The sequence below is a fragment of the Lissotriton helveticus genome, chromosome 7, assembly GCF_964261635.1.
Source record: "Lissotriton helveticus chromosome 7, aLisHel1.1, whole genome shotgun sequence".
Taxonomy (NCBI): domain Eukaryota; kingdom Metazoa; phylum Chordata; class Amphibia; order Caudata; family Salamandridae; genus Lissotriton; species Lissotriton helveticus.
Window position 1 is genome coordinate 1,462,327,289 of NC_136068.1, and position 25,168 is coordinate 1,462,352,456.

The 25,168-nt window shown below is 44.3% G+C and overlaps 1 long non-coding RNA gene across 2 annotated transcripts in view; it reads right to left on the bottom strand.

The window, feature by feature from the left end:
• Positions 1 to 9,096: 9,096 nt before the first annotated feature.
• LOC144767473 (uncharacterized) overlaps positions 9,097 to 25,168 on the bottom strand; it is a 44,810-nt gene continuing 28,738 nt past the window's right edge. Inside the window, exons 1-3 of one of the 2 annotated variants that reach the window (XR_013598222.1) lie at positions 21,960 to 22,048; positions 9,757 to 9,859; positions 9,097 to 9,248 (exon numbers count right to left, since the gene is read on the bottom strand). This is a non-coding gene — a long non-coding RNA (uncharacterized LOC144767473). Of the gene's footprint in view, positions 9,249 to 9,756; positions 9,860 to 21,959; positions 22,049 to 25,168 lie in introns of those variants that run through there. The other variant, XR_013598221.1, reaches the window with a different exon arrangement.

A 25,168-nucleotide genomic window follows, 5' to 3' on the forward strand; every position in this document is an offset into this window, starting at 1 on the left:
CTCTAACAGGGCCACAGCTTTCCTAAAATTTTTCAATAAAGAGGAAAAATCATTAAGATTACCCAGTAACTCCTTTTTTACAAGTTCTCTTAGAGTACCAGGTTTTCCTCTAGCCAAGCATGCTACCCATCTTACCAGGGCCACCAATCCCTGTGTCCAACAGCTTCGGAGCCCAAATTCTAGTCTGCATGACGAGGTAGAACATGCATTACTAAGTGATGTAATTTTTCGAAGGACCCGTCCTTCCATTTTTTGAAGGAATCCCCACTGGTTCAGCCCTACTAGTTCTATTCCATATAGGAGTGTAGCTGGCACTTTAGCTTTAAAAACTTCCAAAAAAAGAGAGAAGTGTCTCTTCCCAGTAGCTTTGTATAGCGAGCATAGCCCCATTCCATGGGACAAAGCTTTACGGGAATTATGTTCAATATGGGGAGTCTCACTAAGATTCGCTGATATTATTTTGCCTAAAAAAGGGTAAGTTTTAACAACGTCAAGTCTTTGCCCCCCAATTACCCACTTATAATTGCTCGATCTGCATTTTCTCTTACCAAAAATACACATAATTTTACTTTTTGATGTGTTAATTTTCATATGGTGTGCTACGGCAAATTCATTCAATGCGGACAGGCGATTAGATAAACCCTTCGGGGTCAAATCCAAAACAAGAATATCGTCTGCATACATTAAAATAGTTATAGCAGCTCCTCCAATTTTCGGTGCCACTCCTTCACATGATGAAATAAAAATTGGAAGATCAGCCATATATAAGGAAAATAATATAGGTGCCAATATGCACCCTTGTTTTAGGCCATTTTGGGAGGGAATTAATGAAGTAAGACCCTCTTCACCACCTTGTAGCACTTTACACCATGTATTTGTATGTAGAGAACGAACCAATGCAAGTAAGTATCCTGGCATACCCAATGCTGCCAATTTTCTCCACAGCGATTGACGATCCACTTTGTCAAACGCCGTGGAGAAATCAATAAATGCAGCATATATGCCACCATCACGGATATGTACATACTTGTCACATATCACCTGCAACATTGTCAGATTATCGAGCGTTCCGTGTTCTTCGCGGAAACCAGTTTGTTCCATTGGTAAAATCCTATTAGTTTCTGCCCATTCCATGATAAGCATTAAAATACATTTCGCGAAGATTTTCCCTATGGCATCTAATAAAGCTATTAGGCGATAATTAGATGGCAACTCCCGATCCCCCTTTTTAAATATGGGGATTAATATACTACCCCTCCAGGATTCGGGAACAGTTCTTGTCCTAAAGCAGGCCTGAAATATAGGGAGAAGAATCCTACTCCAAGTCGCGATATCCTGTTTAATAATTGTCATTGGAAGTTCATCTGGACCCATGGCTCCAGTAGATCGCATACTCTTTATTACCGTAACTATTGTTTTTTCTGTAGGGAGATTACTAGTTTGAAAATCATTTATCTCCACCAAACCTATGTCCTCCATTACCTCAGTTGGAGCATATAGCGCAGTTAGAAATAGTGTCCAAACTTTTTCATTAATGGCAATAGGACGGGGTGCTACTACAGTACCACAACCTTTTCTTATTATAGACCAGAATTCTTTGGATCGATTAGAGGTTATTGCCTCCCTCAAATTGATCCACAATATATCTTCCTTTTCTCTTTTCAATTTAAGTCTCAATCTAGCTCTTCTGCGCTTTAATAATGCTAGTAGAGACTTATTTTCCTCAGTTCTATTAAGATATTGTTTCCTGATTAATGCATTTATCTCCCTATTCAGGAAAAATAGAGGACTAGGTGAGAAATGTGGCCTAATGGCAATTCGCTTTTTCTTTGCGAATCCAATAACTTTTTTAATAAGGTTTTCAAGTTGTAGGAATTCTATACCCTCCCACTGTTCAAGTTCAAGTAGAGTATGGGCCAAGAGGCTTTGTATATCCTTCATGGTAGTAGGTCCCCAAAAGCATCTACCCGACCTACGGTCAATAGAAAGGTCTTTATGCTTTAAGGACCAAGAATTATTTTCAATAGGGGTTAACGAAAGAGCCAATTTAATTAATTTGTGATCACTCAGAATAGAGTGAGTGATCACCATATCCCTAATCAAATGAAATGACTCGAAATCCGTAATGGCATAGTCCAAAATAGACTCACCCCTGTAAGAACCATGTGTATACTGGGCAGGACTATCCGAGGGCATTCTACCATTAATAATAAGCCCTTCTAGGAGGCTTAATTCCTCCAAGAGAATCTTACCTCTTTTATTAGATTTTATTTTAGGAGGCCAAGCCGTTTGAGGTATATTATATATTTCTTCCTTAGACTTATTTCTAAATTTAGCTAAAGTAGAATTAGATAGTTTACTATTTAGATCTCCAACCATTAGTATATAAGGGGGATGTTCAGCATCCAATAGGTTTGCTACATAGGTAAACATTCGCTTCATTATTACATTAAAACATTCCTCAGGGGGAATGTATGCGTTTAAAATAACAAACGAAGACCGCGTTCCAACCGTGCCCAGATTAGTAATAGTTATAGATTGGAAAAGATTGCTAGTATCAAAATAATGTGTATATTGCCATTGAAGAGAGGTGGATAGCAAACAGGCAATTCCACCTTTCGCATGGCCTTTTTTAGAAGGTTTTGCAGGCGCCTCTAAAACAAAAAACTCTTTCCCCACATAGGGGAGATTTTTACACCACGTTTCCTGCAGGCATATTACATCAGCATTAAGAGTATGTAGAAAGTCAAACTTCTCAGGAGAATTGAACATACCAGCAGCATTCCAGGAGACAATTTTTAGATTCTTGTTAAAGATGTTGGAAAAGTCGTGGGGTATTCGCGGCATTACTAGATAAGGCCCCCGGTAACCAATTCCACATCTGATTGTCTTCTATTAGAGGAACGTCTGTATTTTCAGGCAATGGTAAGGCCTGCGATACCATTCTTTTGCCCTTAGATACCCAGATTTTTAGATCTTTATTACCAAGGTAATGATCGTCCTGTGTAGGTACTGGATTGATTATACTATCTCTATTGGCAATAGATAATGCCCTGTTGTAGTAGGGCAGTACATCAATTCCTCTACATTGGAAGAATTCTGCCTGTTGTAGAACAAGATTAGTAATTATTTTTGAGTAAAAAATTACTCTTGTTCGTTGTCCAATACTAGATTTTATTGGAAAGACCAGGTCAATATCATTTGACAGAATCAATTTTAAAGTATTAGTCTCTTTGAAGCAATTAAGGAGCCAAGACCTATTCATTTTTACGTCTTGATCAAATAACGGAAGAAAATCCAATATTAGTGTATCCGCACAATACACTATGCCCTTTACTGGTTGAATATCTAGGCTACTAGCACTGATTGGTTGAGGCCGGAAAGTGGGTGCAGTTGGATTTAATACTTTTACCACTTGCGGCGGAATCCCCATACCATCAGCCGGCATAAGTGAGGATTCTGGCGCTTGTAGCACATGAGGTGGAATCACCATCTTTATACCATTCCTATCCATATTATCTTTCAATGAGACATTAATTGCATCATTCATCACCTTAGTATTAGAGGTATTCGACAATGGATTTTCCCCATTACCTGACTCATCACATGCTTCAAGACTTATGTTTTGAAAAATAATTTGCCTTGGCCTTTTTTTCTTATATTTACGTAGTAACTTCCTATTTTTTCCTTTTGTTTTTTCTTTTCTAGTTTTAATCTGAGCCGGCAATCCATCCCTGCCCTTTTTCTCATGCGTAAAGATAGGAAAAAGGTCATGATCGATCGTTTGCACCGCCTCTACCAAGCTATCATCTTTGACAGTAAGGTTTGACAATTTACTCTGTCCAGAGACAGATAAGGCAGGAGTCTTAAGGGGTATGTGAACGTCTGCCTTAACATTTAACTTCATAGGGATATTGCCCTGCGCAGAATTAATACCGTTAGATGGAATCCGAACTGCAGGTTTAGTAGCTGGTAATATAATATTTTCAACTACAATTTCAGAGGGGTGTAATGAAACATTAGCAGCCTTTTTTGTTAGTATTTCCTTCAATATCTCAGACACAGATGATAAAATACAATCTGAACTCACAGCAAATTTACCAAGGAGCAACAATATAGAAGACAATATTTGTTCAAGCGCTATTAAAGATTCAGAGATAGGTTTCTCATTTTTTGGATAGCTGTATTGAGCAAAAGAACAAATCCCAGATAGGTTTAATTGGGGAGATTTCAGTTCACTATGCGTTAAGAAATCCTCTTGAGATTTGTTTGATGGAGTGCTACTATATAGAAGCATTCCGGATGGAGTTGCTCTAATTGGAGTTTTGCCGTCCATCACCTGGGGAGGGGGTTTCTTATCCAAGTACCGACCACAAAGTTCAAGATCGATACTAGTGGAAATAGATGTAGCAACCAAGTCTTCACCTTCCTTTTCTCTTTCAATAAAGGTATTATGTTCATGAGCCAAGGAGTTGCTTTCCATCATTTGAGGAATAGAAGATTGATTTAGTTCAGTCGACCCGACAGTGTTTAAATCCATTACTCGCTTAGTTTGTGGTAGTGAATGAGGCGATAGACCAGAGTTCACAATTATTGGGTCTCTTACGAGTTTATTTCCAGATTTCTCCCAGATGTGTTCCAACTGCATCTGGCCCTTCACTAACACACTACTTTCAGATTTTTTTCTCAAGCGTGCAGAATCGGATATGACATCTACTTTATCTCTTAGCACTTTCCCGGATCGTAATTTCTTAGTAGACATAATACTTCTTTAGGGGATAGACCTTATGCTTAATACGCAGTCACAAATTTCAAATGACACGATTTTAAAATAAAAGTACAAGAATAATGAAAGAAGCCAATCAATTCACCAAAGGAGATATCAGAGTTCGTTGTCAACAAAGCATCCGTATACTTATAATAAGGTGTTTGCTGAAATTCGAAGCAGCAGAGAAGCGCAAAAAATAGAAAACTAAAATAACAGGGCCCAGCCCGGCCTACCTCGGCCACTGAGGACCACAGAGGGCCCGCCCTTTGCCCGGGCTTCGCTCCGGGCGTCCCGCTCGCGTCCCGCGAGACGGGGGTGTCGCCGTATTTCTGCGCCTCCTGGCGCGAAAGTGACGCGGCAAATGCTGCTAGGGCCGCTGGGATTTGAAGTTCTTTGCCCCTGCTCCGCTCTCAGCACTCCGCTCGGTCTTACACGCAGGACAGGTCAGGAGAGCAGGAGGCGGGCGGGCGGGCAGGCAAATGCGCTGTTTCTATATCCCCTGCAGCAGCGTTCTGGAGCAAAGGCGACTCTGCAAGTATTTTCCACAAGTGGCACCCCCTCGACCGGGGTGTCGCCGTATTTCTGCGCCTCCTGGCGCGAAAGTGACGCGGCAAATGCTGCTAGGGCCGCTGGGATTTGAAGTTCTTTGCCCCTGCTCCGCTCTCAGCACTCCGCTCGGTCTTACACGCAGGACAGGTCAGGAGAGCAGGAGGCGGGCGGGCGGGCAGGCAAATGCGCTGTTTCTATATCCCCTGCAGCAGCGTTCTGGAGCAAAGGCGACTCTGCAAGTATTTTCCACAAGTGGCACCCCCTCGACCGGGGTGTCGCCGTATTTCTGCGCCTCCTGGCGCGAAAGTGACGCGGCAAATGCTGCTAGGGCCGCTGGGATTTGAAGTTCTTTGCCCCTGCTCCGCTCTCAGCACTCCGCTCGGTCTTACACGCAGGACAGGTCAGGAGAGCAGGAGGCGGGCGGGCGGGCAGGCAAATGCGCTGTTTCTATATCCCCTGCAGCAGCGTTCTGGAGCAAAGGCGACTCTGCAAGTATTTTCCACAAGTGGCACCCCCTCGACCGGGGTGTCGCCGTATTTCTGCGCCTCCTGGCGCGAAAGTGACGCGGCAAATGCTGCTAGGGCCGCTGGGATTTGAAGTTCTTTGCCCCTGCTCCGCTCTCAGCACTCCGCTCGGTCTTACACGCAGGACAGGTCAGGAGAGCAGGAGGCGGGCGGGCGGGCAGGCAAATGCGCTGTTTCTATATCCCCTGCAGCAGCGTTCTGGAGCAAAGGCGACTCTGCAAGTATTTTCCACAAGTGGCACCCCCTCGACCGGGGTGTCGCCGTATTTCTGCGCCTCCTGGCGCGAAAGTGACGCGGCAAATGCTGCTAGGGCCGCTGGGATTTGAAGTTCTTTGCCCCTGCTCCGCTCTCAGCACTCCGCTCGGTCTTACACGCAGGACAGGTCAGGAGAGCAGGAGGCGGGCGGGCGGGCAGGCAAATGCGCTGTTTCTATATCCCCTGCAGCAGCGTTCTGGAGCAAAGGCGACTCTGCAAGTATTTTCCACAAGTGGCACAAGTTACAAGTTACATTGGAGGAAGGGCACACATAAATCATTATTATTGTGCTTGTTCCAGCCAACTCACCTTAAAACATCAGAAGAACGTTACCTCATTACTTCAGAGAGGGAGTCTATTTTTACACTTGGAATGTGATATGCTACATTTGGTCAACCATACGGTATATTGTGTATCTCTGTCTCGTAGACCCCTACTGTTTCAAAGCATGAATGGGGTATGGTTATCATGATCCCTTGGGTACCAACTAGGCCTGAGCAGTGAACTTTGCTTCGTTTGTGGAGTTTGCAGAGCTTTCTGCACTCCACGGAGCCTGCGGAGGGCAGAAAACTCCGCTTCGCGACGTGCAGTGTCGTTTTTTCCCTGCTCGCGATCAGGAATGGTAAGTTCACAAACTGTAATTTCGTGAGCGGAAGCTGGCGCTCAGGTAGAATTTCTACCTGAGTAGAAGGAATACCAGCACAAACTGCAGTTTGCACCACACTCCGCAACTCATGGTAATTCGCCGAGATTTTTGTAACTTCGAGGAGTTCCCCTCACCTGATGGTAAAGACCGAAGCACCCCGTCTCTGCCCCAAGGAAGACACCCTGCGTGAGATGTCAGACTGCTGCGTGTTGAAGATTCAGTATACAGGACCCCATGTCAGCTTGGAAGAAATTCTACTCCGATTTTTAGGGTGAAAATGGGTCTTGTATACTCGAGTGGTCACTCCAGGGTTTCTTCTAGGATCAAAGTGTTTTATAAATCATTTTGAATGTTGTTTAAAACAAGTGCGATCATGTACAGCGGGCCAGTTGTCCAGAATGATGAAAAAGTGGTGACCCTTGTACTGAATACATATGCAGTGCCTTAGGGCTTGTTTGTATACGTCGGGTACAGTTATTATAATAATACTAAGAAGCAATATGTAAAATAGAAGAGCCTGGTCTCAAAGAGACGGGACTAAACTACTGGGTAAAAGGTCACTAGTCAGAACCGTTATTGTCGTGTGGATAGGACAATGTATGTAAAAGAGGGCATACATGGCAGGACTAGCCAAGAGAACATGACAACCCCCCAGCCCTCTACCTCAGCGTAGAGCATGGAAGTCCATATTGATAATAATCTTTCAATGAAGCCTCAAGTAAGATCTGTAGTTTTTTTCTACTTCTTCCTCCTTCGGCAGATTAGAAAAATTGGAAGATACCTTACCTTTGAAGCTCTTCTTCAGGTTGTTCTCTCACTAGTCATTTCTCATATCGACCATGCGAACTCCCTTTATTTCAGTCTTCCAGAATACCTAATAAAGAGACTACAGCTGGTACAAAACCAGGCAGCCAGACTGATCTACCAACAGCCAAAAAGATGCCACATCACTCCCCTGATAAGGAAACGCCACTGGTTAAAAGTGAAACAGCGCACTGCATCTAAGGTTGGGTGTATTATCTTCAAACGTTTTGCAGCACCTGGCCTGAATTTTGATTCTTAACTCATCCACAGGTATACCCCCGCTCAAAACCTGGGGTCCTCACACCTCGACATCTTGGTCATTTCCTCCTTTAAAAAGAAGAAGCTAGGCGGAGCCAGATTTTCTGTTCTGGCCCCTCGTTTCTGGAACTCAATGCCACTTAACATCAGATCATCATTGTGCTATCTTAGATTTAGCCTACTCTTAAAACACGGCTGTTGTCTCAGGCACATGAATGAAATGATGAGTTGCAAGCCCTTTCCTGTATCCAGTGCCATGAAACAGCCTGGTGTATGTGCTCTCTATAAATAATGTTAGCATAACCTACTATAACTTGACATTGAGCAGAGAAATAAATCATTGTCTGTGATTCTATGACCATATTGCACCCATATCAGAGGACTCATAGTTGCATAGTACTAACGAATTCTGCATGGTGGCATCCCAGGCTATCTCGACATAGGTCTCCCAACCTACTGCTCACCTGCAAGAGGGACACCCTCATTTATGTGACGCCAAGACACTACCAATGATAGCCCGGTTAAAATTCTATTGACCTCTGACTCCTGTTGAGCACTGCAGATCATTTTATAGTGTACCACAGAGTACCAGACGCATGGTAGTGACTTGTGGATATATTTCACCATCTGATTAGCTGTCATCATTTAAAAGGCATGTAGGGGTAAAGTTACAAACAATGCATCTGTAAGAACAGCAGTTATCGGACAACAAACGTTTGGACAAAATAAAGAACAGGTGGCCACCCTAGCAATGAAATGCAATTCAAATGCAGTAATTCTACTATGGACCGCAGCAACAAGCTGCTTTATTATTGCAGGCGTATTGGAGTCGAAGTGCCCACACATTAAGTAGTACAAGAAACTGAAAAGAGATGCTTGCCACCAGCCCGGAACTGAGTGCACTATTGAAAATGAGGACTTGCACATGGGCAAGGTCATAATGCTGTCTTTAACAAGCCAATCAGTGGTTAAACACAGGCCCCTGCAGCCCCCGCCGTGCGGGGGGGGGGGGCAAGCTCCAGGGGACCCCTCAGCACATTACTCTGGCCGGAGAGCTCATGATTGAGTCCAGCGGGGGCCCCTCCATGTGCCTTGCAGTGCCTCCAGTTTTATTACGCCAGTGAGGCCAATTGAGGAAGACTTTAAACCAACAGCGCCATATGTATGTACATAGTGTATATTTATTTTACACTAGCAGTCTGGTGAAACAACTAAATCTGTTTCAAAGATCAGACCTAAAAACATTATCTCAATAAATTACAGCGTGGTTATCATGAGTAGTTTAATTAGGATTAAGCCATAAACAATACACTTTACTTTGTCTTATTCCTATCAGTAGGAGTATACGTGGTCTTGGTGCTTATAGCACACGATAAATTACCATTGTTCACACAGACATCCGTCTTGAACATTTGTAGTGTTCAATTGTCGATCCCTTTTTCAACTGTAAGAAAAAAAAATGGATGAAAATTGACAAGTATATGGTGACAGTGAGCATCATTTTCTTGACTATCAAGTGGCACTTTATTATGTAGGAGTGATCCTGTTGCTGAGAGAAAAAAGGAATGTGTATTTGCCCACATTAGGTAGTTGTTATGTTGAGGTTTTGCTAGTTCTGGCCAGCTCAAATGTTCCAGCTGATGAGGGTGGCCTCAATAAAGAGGTTAGAAGGTAGCCCAGCTCATTCTACTCTTGGGCCACTGACTAGGAAAAGACTGAGTCACCCACAGGTATTACGTACTTATGCATCGAATGTCTATCCTTCATGGAACACCAGTTGGCCATTGCTACAACTATGTATAGAAATGTAAAGGATTTTTTTTACAAGAGTCTGCAATGTGTGAGATGTTCTTAGGAATCATAACACTGTTACCAGTTCCAATGAGGATTTCAGCAGCACCCTTCGGCATTTTTGTTTTGTATTAAGGTACATGCATATGAAAGGCACTTACATTGTAAATAAGAGGGTGAGTACAAGTATGATGGTGATGAGTAGGGTCACAGTGGGAGCTATTATCCTCCAGAGGCGAAGCTTTCTCTCAAGGTCCTTCACTACTGTAAAAAATAAAATAGAATTGGCAGATATCAATCTCTGATCAACAGCTATCAGCTCATTCAGTGGCACCCTTCATCCAAAGAATTACTCAGACCCAGCAATTCCCTCTCACTTTTCATTTCTAGAGGCATATTAGTGTGATTCTATAGCCTACATAGGTTGGCGCACATTAACCACAAACTGGTAATGAAGTCGCTATTTCCTGCCCCAGGAGATACCACTGACTTAAATAGTGTCTCTGGGGGTTGTGATTAGCCCATTAAACATCACTGTGATGTGTGTTTTAGCTGTTACTGGGCACATCATTCATTGCAAGTAATATGGAATGATAGCCTCAATTGCCAATTGTACACCTGAACTCTGCCTTCAGTCTGAAGCAGCATTTGCCTCATCCTTACAGTTGAACCTTTGTCACTGGGGTCTCGGTTACAGTGCCCAGTCACTTGTAGTACGTGCTACATATTCCCAGTGGTCAGCCAAGCACCCCATTCTTTCTGCTCGAGGGGCAAAAATTAGGTGTGGATAGGAGAGGCTACTCCCCTGGGCTGCTGGTTGCAATCTCTTTGGGTGGCATGGCACACCATGCGACTTGAACAATCCGAATAATAATCATTTAGAAGCAGGTATGGCTTTAGCCTTTGGCATCTGGCTTTATATGTCTTTTATTAGTTATTGTTCCATAACATACAGCAGCCTCCAGTTTCCGATAGAGATTGAGCCCCCACCTTGGATCAATGGGTAGGTAATACCTCTTCCTCTACCCATATTGTTTCACTCAAACCATGCAACTGTTCTCTGGTAAGGTGAAATGCTGGGAGCAGCATCTTAACTGGTAGTTTCAAAGCACCGTAAAACCTTCTCTTAGAACACTATATCCAAAAGTTTTCATTGAATCCAACCCTCTCCTATTGCATGCTCTGTCCCAGATAAATCACAGGGGCCCTTCCTATCCTTGAGCAACACCAATGTCATCAGTTCTCAGCATCTTCCCAGCCAAGAAGAGAAGAAGGTGCCAAAGAGGAGCTCAGATCTGAACACGTCCTGGTTTATTCCATTCTTGAAACACAGCTATGGGAAGATTGTTGCAAGAAGGATGCAGCTATGCATGTTAGCTATAGAATTCCCATGTTTAAAGTCAATTATGCACAAAGTGGCAAGTGGCCCTGTGCCCTGCAGTAAACCTGCTGCTCTGCTGATAAAGATCTGTTTCCTTCCCTTCAACACTAATGAGATTTTTCCCTGTTTGTAAACTTGGGCATGTTTTAAAACGTAACAATTCATGATTACAGATCTTTAACCACATAGGGGCTCATTACGATGCCGGGCATAATAACTCTGCCCGACACCGTCTCGGTCATGGGATAGACTGACACCCGGTCGTCCGTCCCAACCGCCCCATTAGGATGCGACCAAACACTGATCGGTCACATTACTATATTTTTCAATGGGACTGTGCATTCTGGCTGTAAACCGGCCGGAATTCATGCTCCCATTGTAAAATGGCAGGCCCGTTTTACCCCTGAATCTGGTGGCAGGTACCTCAAGTGCCTGCCACAAGGTGCAGGGATCAACAGGGGGGCACTATAGATGCCCACTTGGCCTCCAACCAGAGGCCATGCCCCCAAATGGGCCCTGCTGGGGGCCCCCCAAAGACGATTTCCAGCATGGTTTCCATATCTAACATGTCATTGTAATCTCAAGGGTGGAAAGGTCTGCCCGTGGAATAACTTTATGCATTCCGACTGGCGGACGGGATCTCTGAGCATGTTGGAAGCCTGCCAAAATGACCGGTCGGATTTCTTTCCGACCGCCTTCATTGTATAATGAGGCAGTTGGAAAGCAATGCAACTGGAAGATTACAATGCAGTTCGGAAGGCTCAGACCAACGGTCAAAGCCTTCGGAATCGCATCGTAATCATCCTCTTAATGATGTTTAGATTTGCCAAATTGATTAATGTAGAATACCTAGTTTTTGTTTTGAAACTCCTAATAGTATATTATACAAGTCTGGCTTCATATGGCCTCATTCTCTAGCACATATTTAGAGCAGCCACTCAACCAATTCTCTCGTTCGACATCTGTCTAGTGTTTCTTAGCCTAAGGTTCCTAAACCCTAAATTGGGCACCAGAAAACAATCTACATGAAGCCACCAATAATCTTGTGATGAAACAGACCAGGTTAGTCCTTGTTTGCCAAACACTTACATTTAAGGAGGCAGCTGTGCGGATCACAGAAGCAAAACTGGATGCCCAGCTTTGGCAAAGGTTGTCACTCAACTGTGCAGTCAGGTTGTATGATGGAACAACGACTCCCTAAACCACACATGCCTGAACAAACACGGTCTTAACAACGACTTCGCCTTAACCACGCATGTCCTTACTACGCATGCCTTTACAATGAATTTCCTTGTAAAGGCCTGATTGATTAAGGTATATATATGGTAAAGCTCATCCCCCAGGTCTCCTGCCGTGAGCCCTAAAACTCGGCCCAGCCCTACAATCTACCCGTCCCAGCCCTAAAAACTACCGACCCCCCCAGCCTGAGCCCTAAAACCCAGTCCTGGCCCTGACCCCAAAAGCTGGCCTCCCAGCCCTACAAACACCCCTGCTCCCTAACCTGAGCTCTAAAACTACTCACCCGCGTCTGTGCACTAGAAGGTAACAGGCAAAAAAGCTTCATAGCTTCCCCATGGGCACCACACAGGCAAAAAGCAGGAAATTATTCCAAGTATCTCCAACACCTCCCACCCATTTGCTCAGGGCTTAGAGCACTGACTACCTTTGCCATGCATATTCCTTTTTATCACCTTTACAACGATTTTCGCTGTAAAGGCAGCATGGTAAAGCATACTCATTGTTAAACCTTGTGTGATACAGGCTATGCGTGGTTAAGGTAGACATGATGTAAAGTGCCCGTTGTTAAGGTAACACATGGTAACAACCGTCAGGTAATGGCTGTTTCCCAAATAATGACAAAAATAGATTCATGACAAAAAAAGAATAATATATGATTGAAGCTAACCTAGTAATAACAAATACTAATTGAGTCAGAGTCTAAAAAAGGGTTGTTTAGGCAATGTAAGACTTTTGTAAAGTCCAGACTATATTCTGCGGACCCACATAGGGAGTGTCTTTATTGCCTGTATCCAGATCATAAGCCCAGAGCATGCAAGTAGTGTCATACTTTCTCCACAAAAACTCTCAAAGACCTTTATTTTAAAGGTTTTATCTAGCTAGACCCGGAGGTATCAGAGCGCTTTACATGAGTATCATACAATAGTTGCAGGTTACATCGTTGCAAAGGTTACACAGTTATTAGAGCCTGGCAAAATAGTTACATGTAAGGTCGAGACAAACAAAAAGGACATATGCAAGGGCAAGGAGAGAGATTCAGGGGAGGGGGTAGGAGCAGGGGAAGTAGACAGAGTTAAGGAGGGAAATAGGAGGGGAGGGTGAGTGACCTTGAGGATAGGCTGCTTCTCTGGTTGTAAAGGAAAAAAGAGGCAAAAGGCTCTGAGGCTGAGGAGAAGCGACATACCTCCTCCAGAAAAAGAAAGGAAGAAGGGTCTTCCTTTTCACTTAAAGATCCTAAAAAATACAGGTCTCGGAGGAAAGAGAGGGTTATGAATAAAAGGGCATAAAAAGACCAGCCCGGTCCCTCGTTTACTCACCAGAGGGATGGTACTGCTCCACAGTTGATGCCTCATACTACTTCCAGGGAATCATCATCTGAGAAAACCCGCTCGTCGATGTTCCTGTCGATGAAGAAATTGGCATCTACAGTCTCCGTCGCCACTGAAACTGGCGCTCCATCAACGGTTTCAACTGCGACTACGCCGACGGTCAAGAGTGGGCCAGGTCCCAGGAGCATGCAAAAAATGTACAGTGGGGCCCTCTGGGGCCCCGGGGACTGTCTCCCCTCTGGGGCTTCAGTTATGTTTTGCAGGGGACACACAGCCCCCTGCAGCCCCGGGGACCGCCACCTCCCCAGGGCTCTATTTAAAAAAATTATTATTCTGTGTGGGGGGGCTCAGGCAAATATGCAAATATGCAAATGTAAGGGTCCGTTACGGACCCCCGAGCCCCGGGGACCACCACCTCATGGGGCTTTGAAATGGTTGGGAGGGGGGCCGCGGGGGCCCCCTCCTGGAGCCCTTGATGGCCCTGGGGACCGCCAACCCCCAGGGCCAGCTCCTGCAGTGTCCTAGGGTGCCCACCCCGTGGCACTGCTGTTTGCTATGACAGGGCAGGAGCACGTCTCCTGCTCTGTCATAGCATACTTGCGTTGGATTTTGGAAGCGAGAGCAGGTTTCCTTCTCTCTCTTTCAAAATCCAAAGCAGATTGCTTTTCCATACGGGGAGCTGCAAGCCACGCATCCCCCCTCCCAAAATAATTTTTAAAAAAGGATGGCCAGGCCCCCGGTGGATGGCGTCCCCAGGGCTAGAAGTGGCCCGGGAGGGGGGCCACACAGCCCCCCTCCCCTTTAAAAAAGAAAATTTTAAAAACACGGCAGGCCCGCCGTGGGGGATGGGGTCCCCGGGGCCTTAATTGGCCTCTCGAGGGGGGGGGCCCTCCCGTTTTTTTGTTTTTTTTAAATGGGTCTGGCCCTGGGGGATGGGGTCCAGTCCAGCCATCTCCTTGTCACTACCCATGCACTCCTCCAATCACCCAGCCAATTCCATGTCCTTATCTAATCTCTGCGCCATAACACAATCACTTATAAATTCACCATACACTCTCCTTGCAGTACTCTAATCAGCCACTCACTACCCATGTACTCATGCAATGACCCAGGCACTAACACATGCACTGCTACAATCCCCTGAGCACTACTGATGCAGTCCAGCCATCTTCTTATCACTACCCATGCACTCCTCCAATCACCCTGCCAGTTTCATGTACTTATCCAATCACTGCCCCAAAACCCAAGCACTTATAAATTCACCGAGCACTCTCCTTGCAGCACTCTAATCATCCAGTCACTACCCATGTCCTCATGCAATGACCCAGGCACTAACACATGCACTGCTCCAATCCCCTAGGCACTACTGATGCAGTCCAGCCATCTCCTTGTCACTACCCATGCACTCCTCCAATCACCCAGCCAGTTCCATGTCCTTATCTAATCGCTGCGGCAAAGCACAAGCACTTATAAATTCACCATTCACTCTGCTTGCAGTACTCTAATCCCCCAGTCACTACCTATGTACTCAGGCAATGACACAGGCACTTAACACATGCACTGCTACAATCCCCTGAGCAGTACTGATGCAGTCCAGCTATCTCCTTGTCACTACCCATGCACTCTTTCAATCACCCAGCCTGTTCCATGTCCTTATCTAATTACTGTGCCAAAATACAAGCACTTATAAATGTACCATGCACTCTCCTTGCAGTACTCTAATCATCCAGTCACTACCCATGTACTCATGCAATGACCCAAGCAATAACACATGCACTGCTACAATTCCCTGAACACTACTGATGCAGTCCATCCATCTCCTTGTCGCTACCCATGCACTCCTCCAATCACCCAGCCAGTTCCATGTCATTATCTAATCACTGTGCCAAAACCCAAGCACTTATAAGTTCACCATGCACTCTCCTTGCAGCACTCTAATCATCCAGTCACTACCCAAGTCCTCAGGCAATGACCCAGGCACTAACACATGCACTTCTACAATCCCTTGAGCACTACTGATGCAGTCCAGCCATCTCTTTGTCACTACCCATGCGCTCCTCCAATCACCCAGCCAGTTCCATGTCCTTATCTAATCGCTGCACCAAAGCACAAGCACTTATAAATTCACCATACACTCTCCTAGCAGTACTCTAATCATCCCGTCACTACCTATGTACTCATGTCATCAGTGATGTCATCAGTGATGTCACTGACCATATCATGAGTGATGTAATATGTGACATCATCAGAAGTGCATTGCGGGCATGCGAGTTATAGTTAGCTCAACTAACTATAACAGGCAAATTTCTCTGGTTTTATGTGAGCCAATTGTCTAACTAACTAGAAGGTCCCTGAAACCTATGTTTTTTTTTTTAGTGAACTTCAAAAGTTTTTTAAATGCTAATTCCTAACTATAACGTCTGTAAAACCTATGGTATTTTCAGTGAATTTCAATGGTTTTTAAATGCTAGTTTCATATTTTAATGTTTATAAAACCTATATTTTTTCTTTTTATTGTAATATTTTGGAACTCTATTATACTTCTTTTTTAACTTCAAAAGTTATGTAATGTTTTATATCTTCCCCCAATCATATGTATATCATTTTTTTTTAAACTGCACTCCCATACCGGTAGTGTACCAAGCTCCATCACCACGCGAATCCTATCCGCCTTATTGCTAAACTCATAAATGATGCGCATTTCGTATCCGACGGGTTTATGAGGTCGCGCCTGCTGCTACTTTGGTATCCGACGAGTATGCATTACCAAGCCATGCGTTACGTCATGTACATATGGGATCACGCCAGCTGCGCATTGCGTATGCGACGAGTGCATGCTGCGAGGCCCTGTGTTATGTCATAGATGTATGGTGTCGCGTAGGGTACGCCATTCCCTCTTTTTTTTTTATGTCTCAAAACTAAATCTAAATAACTTTAAACTGTATATGAGAGCGAGCGATAATCTAATATATTATAAACATTTATATATTTCTAACTGTAATAAACGTATAATATGATAAATATAGTTTCTCAAAATTGCGTAAGGTTCGGCCTCCTTGCGCCCTCGATACGTGATTGCCATGTGATCTTAAAAAAAGCAATTGATTAGTTCATAACATTTCCCATTGTAACAGTTGGAGGACCCACCCATTTTAGTCATTCTCTCTACAGCGTTTGATGAGACACACCCCTTCTGCTTAAAGAGCTTTTTTGAATTTTTTTTGCTGTGTACACATATCTTATACTGCACACAACATGCAACAATCACCTTGATCAATATTCATGGTCTGTACATTAACCTTCCACGTGTGATGGCCATGCATCTCAAACATTACATAAAAAAACAAGTGTGTGTTACACGATGCCCCTGGTGTATGTGTGTGCACATTATTGTGCTGCCTTTCGGCCTGCGTATTGTTGGCTCGAAGGGGTATCATCAGGCATGGGCAGCGTGCACATCCTAGATCATATGTGACAAACAGTAAACAGTAATATGTAGATTTGTATTTCTGTATCCTCTGTTGTCAGGCTTTACCGGTATAGTAGTGTGTCATATGTGAGACTTTCGGATTCACGTTTGACATGCATTGCTTGACTGTAATGAACGTTATCATTATGTATGACGTAGCCTCTCTGCTGATCCTCCTTCCATCCGAGCACATTCACATGTGTGCGCTTCGCGATAGCATCACTTTCAATAATACCGCAAACCACTTACAAGCGTATCTGCGCATATCAACAACCTTGACAACGACATGTGATGTTGGCCATTCAATGTTTTTTAACAGCATCTCATCAGCGATAGTTGTCGCCCTCCCGCTACATGCTACATTAATGTAAACTGCACATTCTGCGATGTCAATACTGCAACAGAAACACACTTAAGTACACTTCCTGGCCAGACAGGAACTGAACAATGCCCAGGTCCCCGGAACAATTATTCACACTCCTACGCTGGCCTGGTGTACACAAGCCCAGACCACTTTGAGTATGTATAAATAGGATAACGATGAGGCCAGATGTCCCAGTTCTTTCACACTGCCTAAGGTGATATGACCGCATTCACCTCGCATATCACAATGCGCAATAAAAAAGGGATCCATAAGGCGTACGCCATCCTGGTAATCAACACTGGACATCCATTGTGTACCCTACTGAACATAGTGTTTCGAAAGGGATCCATGAGGTGTACACCATCCTGCAATCAACACTGCATCCGAATTGTGAACACTGCTGCCCGTCGTGTTTGGACACAGAACAATGACAGCAGGGGAGCCTTGGTGCACAGGGGCTGCAATTGAGCAGGGTGCTGCGGGAGGGGTGGGGTGCATCAGCCTGGCTGCACAGGTGCGAACAAGCGATATTGCCTTTGGTAATGATGTGATCTCTGACCTCATTCAGTCACATGTCTGTCTCATTTTAAGGACCTGCTGCACCGTACTGTAGGCCTGAGCCAGCGGGCAGCGCTGCCCTACAGACACGTGTTGAGCGCATTGCTGTGGGAGGGGTGGGGTGCATCAGCCTGGCTGCGCAGGTGTGAACATGCGATGTTGCCGTGCATAATGATGTGACCTCTGACCTCATTCAGTCACAACTCTCTCTAACTTTAAGGACCTGCTGGACGGTACTGTAGGCCTGAGCCAGCAGACATCACTGCCCTACAGACACGTGTTGAGTGCAGTGCTGCAGGAGGGGTGAGGTGCATCATCCTGGGTGCGCAGGTGCGAACAAGAGAAGTTGCCTCCTGTAATGATGTGATCTCTGACCTCATTCAGTCACTTCTCTGTCTCATTTTAAGGACCTACGAGACTGTACTGTAGGCCTGAACCTGCGGGCAGTGATGTCCTACAGACACGTGTTGAGCACAGTGTTGCGAGAGGGGTGAGGTGCATCATCCTGAGTGCGCAGCTGCGAACAAGCAATGTTGCCGTGCCTAATGATGTGATCTCTGACCTTATTCAGTCACATCTCCCTCTCATTTTAAGGACCTGCTGGACCGTACAGTAGGCCTGAGCCAGAGGGTAGCGCTGCCCTACAGACACGTGGCGTTGCCTTTTAGGGCACTGTAGTGAGCTGATTACTAAGTGTACATGCACACAGGCTTGCGCCACTGCATTACACACGCACATTATGCTTCTAGCATGCGCTCTGTTCATTTGTATGTAAACATTGGCATAACATATTATTATTTAACCTTGTGTATTCTCGTGCACTCCAACTCCTCTTTGAACCACGATTACCACTAACAGTTGGTAGATTGTACTTCAAGAAGGAAGGATGCACTCAACTGGTGTTCTCTATTAAGCTTCAAATAAACCTTCATTTTCCTTCAGACGTTTCCACCATTATATTTCTTCTCCTTTTTCAGACCCTGGATTTATTGCACCGAAATGGGCAGTGCCGGTGCTCCCCCATGATGATGCCCGGGGCATTCTGGCACCTTCCCTCATGGTATCAAGACACCGTCCCCAACAGGAGACCTGCTGTGCCACCCTACAGAGACAACCCGGAGTCGGAGCTTGCACCGGCACATTGTTGGACACACCGATGGTGGCAGGTGAGCAGTGAAGCCTCAGTGCGTAGGAACTACATTTGAGAATAGTGCGGGGGAAGGGGCTGGGGTGCAGCAGCCTGGGTGCACAGGTACAGGCAAGCTATGTTCCCGTAGCTAATAATGTACTCTCTGGCCTCATTCATACCTGTTTCATTTTAAGGACTTGCTGGACCGCATTCTTTCTCGCGGACACCCGTGTCCTAGGCACACGGGTGAGAGGAGGTAAACATTGAGGGCCGGGTGCAGTAGACCAGCTCTCTGTCTCCTCCTCTCTCTGTTCTTTTGACTCTCCCTCCCCATCTCCCTTCCACCCACTCTCTATCTGTCCCATTTTCACCATCTTCCTTTCATTCTGACTACCTTTCTTTTTCTCGTGGACATAGCACACATACTTATGTTTCCTTTTTGTCTTGCAGGTTTTGTATGCTACTTCCAGAGGAGTCCAAGCAACTTATTTCATGTTATACTGTTGTTTCTTCAAATAAAGTTGCGTTTCCATTTATTTGTGTTGTTTTAATAAAGGTTATTTTTTTACCAATAAATGAGTGTATACGTCTTCTTTTTCTGACAACACTTGTCTGTAGTTTATTGTGAAAATCGTCTGTTTATAGGAGGTTATGAGGGAAAACATTTGTAATTTTGTGGTGCACCTACCAAATATAAACCAACAGACTATTACATAAATGAAGCCTTCGGAATTCTACAACTGCAAGGGTTCTATGCGTGTATCACTTTATTACACCACCATGAGTAGTGCCCGTGTGATTACAAACCAATAAGGCACTGCCTAGGAACACCGAGGCTTCAAGGACTGGCGAGGCCCACCCAGCATATTTAAGTAAAGCCCCGGAGGGTGGCGATCCCCGGACTTCAGTTGGCCTTGAAGCCCCCGACCAATTAGTAAACAATACCCGAAGAGGTGGCGATCCCCTAGGCTGCGAAACATTTCTGTGCCCTCCCGCGCCTAATTTACATGTAAGATGAAGGTCCCCGGACCTGCACGGACCCCACAATATAATAATAGGAGTGGCCTCAGAACATTACCCACCAGGGGGCTCATTTAAATGAACGGGTGAGACACCGCTTCAATTTTTTTTCCTCAATTTTTACCATCCAGATCCGCTTTATTGAAGCAAAACAAGGTTTTCCTCCTTTCGCTTCAATGAGCCAAACAAGGATTTGCTATTACAGGATGGAAGTCATGCTCCCGCCCTGTAATAGCAAACATAAATGCCCCGCGGGACATTGTATGAGCTGCGCCTGTGACGTGGAGCTCCCTAGGGCCATGATGCATTGGTTACTGCGTACCTATAGAATCAGTATAAACGCATACTAACACTACTTGCACAGGTGTAGTACAGCAATCAGAGTGTACTGAAGAGGCAGAGGAAGCCCAAAATCTAAAAATATAAATCCTACCAGAGGTCGGATGACATAGTTCACTGAGCCGATGACCCTGGGATGAGTAAAAACAGCTTTAGAAAGAAAACTGGTCTTCAGCACAACACAAGCAAGCTTGAAATATTGGTGAGTGCTGCCTTCTTTTTCCCTTCTCCCACTCGTCGACAAATGTATTTCCTGAAGAGGCAGACAGCAGTGGATCCAAGAAGTAGATTTATTGCAGGAAAACAGACAGCTTAAACAGCCACCAACAGGACCAGACAGCAAGGCAACCATCTTCTCCAGCACCGTGTACAAACTTCCCAAGATTCACCTCATGACAGCCCTATATTCTAACATTACATACTTATAATCTAGTAGCATTACATATAACATTCTACTATGACTTTCATTGCACATGACTTTACAGCAATGAGCTCATGGTTTCATCCACGAGACTTGAGAAGGTGGATGAAACCATGATATTCTGTCAAAGAACCCATATCAGCCCCACGAGAACCAGAAGAACGGTCACCCAGGCTCTCGTCACCAGCAGGCTGGACTACCGCAATGCCCTCTACGTAGGAACCACGGCCAAACTTCAGAAGAGACTCCAAAGCATACAGAACACCTCCGCATGCCTCATCCTTGACATCCCCAACCACAGCCACATCACCACCCACTTGAGGAACCGCCACTGGCTCCCCGTCAACAAGAAAATCACCTTCAAGCGCCTCACCCACGCTTACAAAGCACTCCACGACGTCAGACCAGCATACCTCAACATCGACTCACCTTCTACACTCCCAAATACCAGCTCCGCTCCGCGGAGCTCCTCCTTGCCACCATTCCACGCATCCACCGCACAATCACCGGTGGCAGATCCTTCTCCCATCTTGCCGCCAAGACATGGAACACCCTCCCCATCCACCTGCGAGAGACCCAGGACCTGCTGACCTTCAGGAGACTTCTCAAGACCTGGCTGTTCGAGCAGTAGCAGTCCCCCCCTCAGCTCCTTGAGACCTTCACAGGTGAGTAGTGCGCTCTACAAATGTTTGATTGATTGAATGAGTCCCTATGAGCCCCAATCCATGCTAGCTCATAGTGCTGTACCTGCCTTCCCAACCTTCATAGAGCGACAGGTAAGTTATCACCCCAGAACACCTGACTCTGGTCCCCTCAAGGAAACCATTGAAACAGATTGTCAACCTTTCGTTTTCTCACTCATGCATGTCATAAATAAACAAAAAAGACACAAGAAGAGTTTACAGTGTTTATTGAAATGAATCATGCTCTATTATAAAAAGATCTGTGCTTCAACTAGAAAACATATGCATTCCAACAAAGTGAGGAGCGTTACACGCAAACTATAACCAAAAAGAAGTCCTACCATGGTGAATTAATTATCTGCCTCAGCCTACTCCCACTAGGGATAAACATTGTTATATTATAGGTCTCTGGGTTTAGTGATGAACCTCATACCTGCTATGCATAGGTAGTTGTTCTCAGGCAGAGGATCTCTCTCTCGTCTGGACCTTTGCAGTTCTAGAATGTCTTCTCTCTGTTTTCAAAATGGCAGGTCTCGATGTATATGTTACGAGGCTGCTTCTTTAAAAACAGCAGGCATGAATGTTTGTTGTGTCTAAGTGCCAAGCTATGTATGCTAACCGATCACATGAAGATAGGCACAGTGTTCTTTGAGCTTGTACAAGATGTTCAGGCAGCTTGATAGAATAACAAAAGCACGTGCAGTGCTTTTCTAAAATAATGTCATAGCACACAAATAAAGGTGCCAATCGTAACGTGTACAAGGCAAAGCAGCCTAAATGTGCAAACAAACTAAAATACGAGCAAACTGAGAGGGTCCTAAAAGAATCAAATGACAGAGGGTTCAGGACTCACTCATGTTAGGTCCAGGTGCAGGTTTGTGATGGTGGGAGATTATTGTGCCCCTATGGCTCTGAACAGGAGTTCAGGAAACTAGCCCATGGAGCAACTCTGGCAGTCCTGGGTTCTGGTGAAAACACAGGGATCACTCGCAGAGCTAACCTATGAGGGTTCAAGGCAGGCTCAAGCAGCTAAGCAGTCCTTCCAAATACAGCAAAGCAGTCTTGAAACGTGTATAGCAGGGCAGGGCACCAGGCAGTCCTCTAAAAGTCCTTCCGCGGGTCCAGGAGTCAACTGAAGTGAGGGTCTGATGATTTATCGTTATACCTGGTGCCTTCTTTGAAGATGGTAGAAGTTTCTTTGAAGTGGTTGGAAGTTCCTGACTTCCCTTCCCTGGTTCCAAGCTGGCTGCAGTGACAACATGGAGGTGTTGATCCCTTTGTTAAAAGGCAGTGTCCAGCCTCTTCAGTTGCAAATGGCGCTGTGCCCAGCTCCACCCCTCCCCCATCCTTCCAGTAGATGGCCCATTCAGGCACACCTAATTAATCCCTCTATTGTGTGACTCTCTTGGAGGAATTCACAAAGTCTAACTGTCATCTACATCTAGTCATGTGACCCAGGTTGGCTGATGGCACCAAATGGCTAAGTGTAGGAAAATGAAAATAAAAAAAGAAAATAATATTATAGTAAAATACATTTTCAGGCTCCATGCTAATCTAAATGGGTTTTTTACAATGAGGCACAAACATACATATTATAAAGTGGCCAATTGCATAGAAGCTATTTGCTAGAGGTGGCAAAAAAGTTCTTTTCTGCATTTTCTGAGAAGTAAAATGACTCAGTGTCAGAAGATTTTTCACACTGTGTAATTTTCTCAAAGTCACAACGGGTGTAAATAACATGCCAGTAGCACAATTCCCACCCACCCTGAAATTAAAGAATATAAATCAATCAAAAATCGCTTTATTCGATTTAAAGAATCATTAGAGCATATATAAAACACCTCCTTAAAACATTTCAGTTTTAGCACATCTAATGCAAATGTATAAAAACAGATTTTCAAAGATAGAATACTTAAACCAAAGCATATAAAAATTATACATTTTCCTTAGCTAAAGCGTTACACTGAGATCATGAGTTCTTTAGAAATTGTTATAAATACAGTATCTAAATTACTATTCAGTGGACACAAAAAACTTTTGAGTATTTAAAAGATTTAAAATGTTTGCCCTTTCTTATTCCTTATGTAACTGGCAGCCAACAGAAATGCACTAGCGCCCAGAACCACAAATTGAGAGCTATCAGATTTTAATATTCTTATTACCTCTAGATAGCTCCTACTATTCAGTCTTCTGCACAGGGGCATAATCCACTTTTAGGTGTTACATAAGCTATGCAGAAAAACAAGACATGCGCAATATCCTCGTTCGCGCCTTATAGTCACAACGTGCATCCCTTTCGATCAAGTCAGACTTTACCCATTTGGTTGTGAAGGTGTTGACTTGGATTATCCCATACCTAAATTTCAGGTATAGTGCTTTTGCCAATTGCGGTTCGATCTCGTCTATGAAAGACTCAAAACTCTGAGTCTTTTTAAAAGACAGAAATTGTGATGTCAGTCTTCCTGGCTCGGGATTTAAGATACTTCTGTGCAAAATAAATTCCCAGAGACGTTCCTGATCTCTCTCTTTGAGTCAGGAATCAACAGGTTCGGGTTTACCCAATAACGGCTGAGAGTCATTTACGAACATGGGCCAGCCAGGGCAGAGTTACATATACATCCAATTGCGACAGAGTCTGTCTATAAATCTCTAATTCTACTGTTGTCCATACTGTAATCCTGTAGGCCAGAAGCAATATGGTCAAGCCTTTTTATCCCAGTATTGGATGTGAGTCGGGTCATCGGGGTATTTTTTGGAAAGCACATGAACATTCTAAAGGGAAGCAGATTGCGCTCTGGCTGTATAAACTTCTAGTGCTGGAGTAATAGCCTCAGATATGGTTGAATGCTGCTTCTTCACGATAGGAACAGAATTCTGCATTAGCATGGTATTGGATTTATTTATTTGTGTCTTCCATGTGAGTTTTGAATCTATGGTGACTCCTAAATAGACAAAGTTTGGACTACAAGACCGCAACTATCCTACACCTCATGGAGATGAACAAAAGAAAAACAGATGGATTGAAATTGTTTGCAATAGACTGAGCCCAGCCACCAGAATAAGAAGAGAGTGACATTATTTCTGAAGCAAAGAGAACTCAAATGGATATATGCGTTGTCCTTTCTCTATGTTTGATGAATTAGTAAAGATACAATGCCACTTTTTATTTATTAACATTTCCATATCAGTTTGTGTGAATGAACATTTTTTAATCCGACTGCTTACCCATATGAATAAACAAGTAACAATACTTTTGTTTTTTATTTCCACACTGTACATGAAGGATGATTTATATTGGTAGTACAGAATGCCAATTAAAACTATTAGAACTATTGAAACAAACTGAATAAAACTTAACTAAATCTCTTTTTAGAATAATTCACTATTATAAATAATCCACTGCAATACTGAAAGACCTTGTGAACTTTGATTCTAGTGGTTTCAATGTAGGAATCTCCCAGGACACAATATCAAAGGCAAAATGTGAAATGTCTTCATGTGATCGCAGCTTGATGTAATGTGCAGCCCTCTGTTTCTTCCTAGTTAGGTTCACATTATATAAATACCACGGATCACTGACATAATATCGACCTCACAAATATCGAGATACAAAAATATCGAGTCAAAAATATCGATTGACAA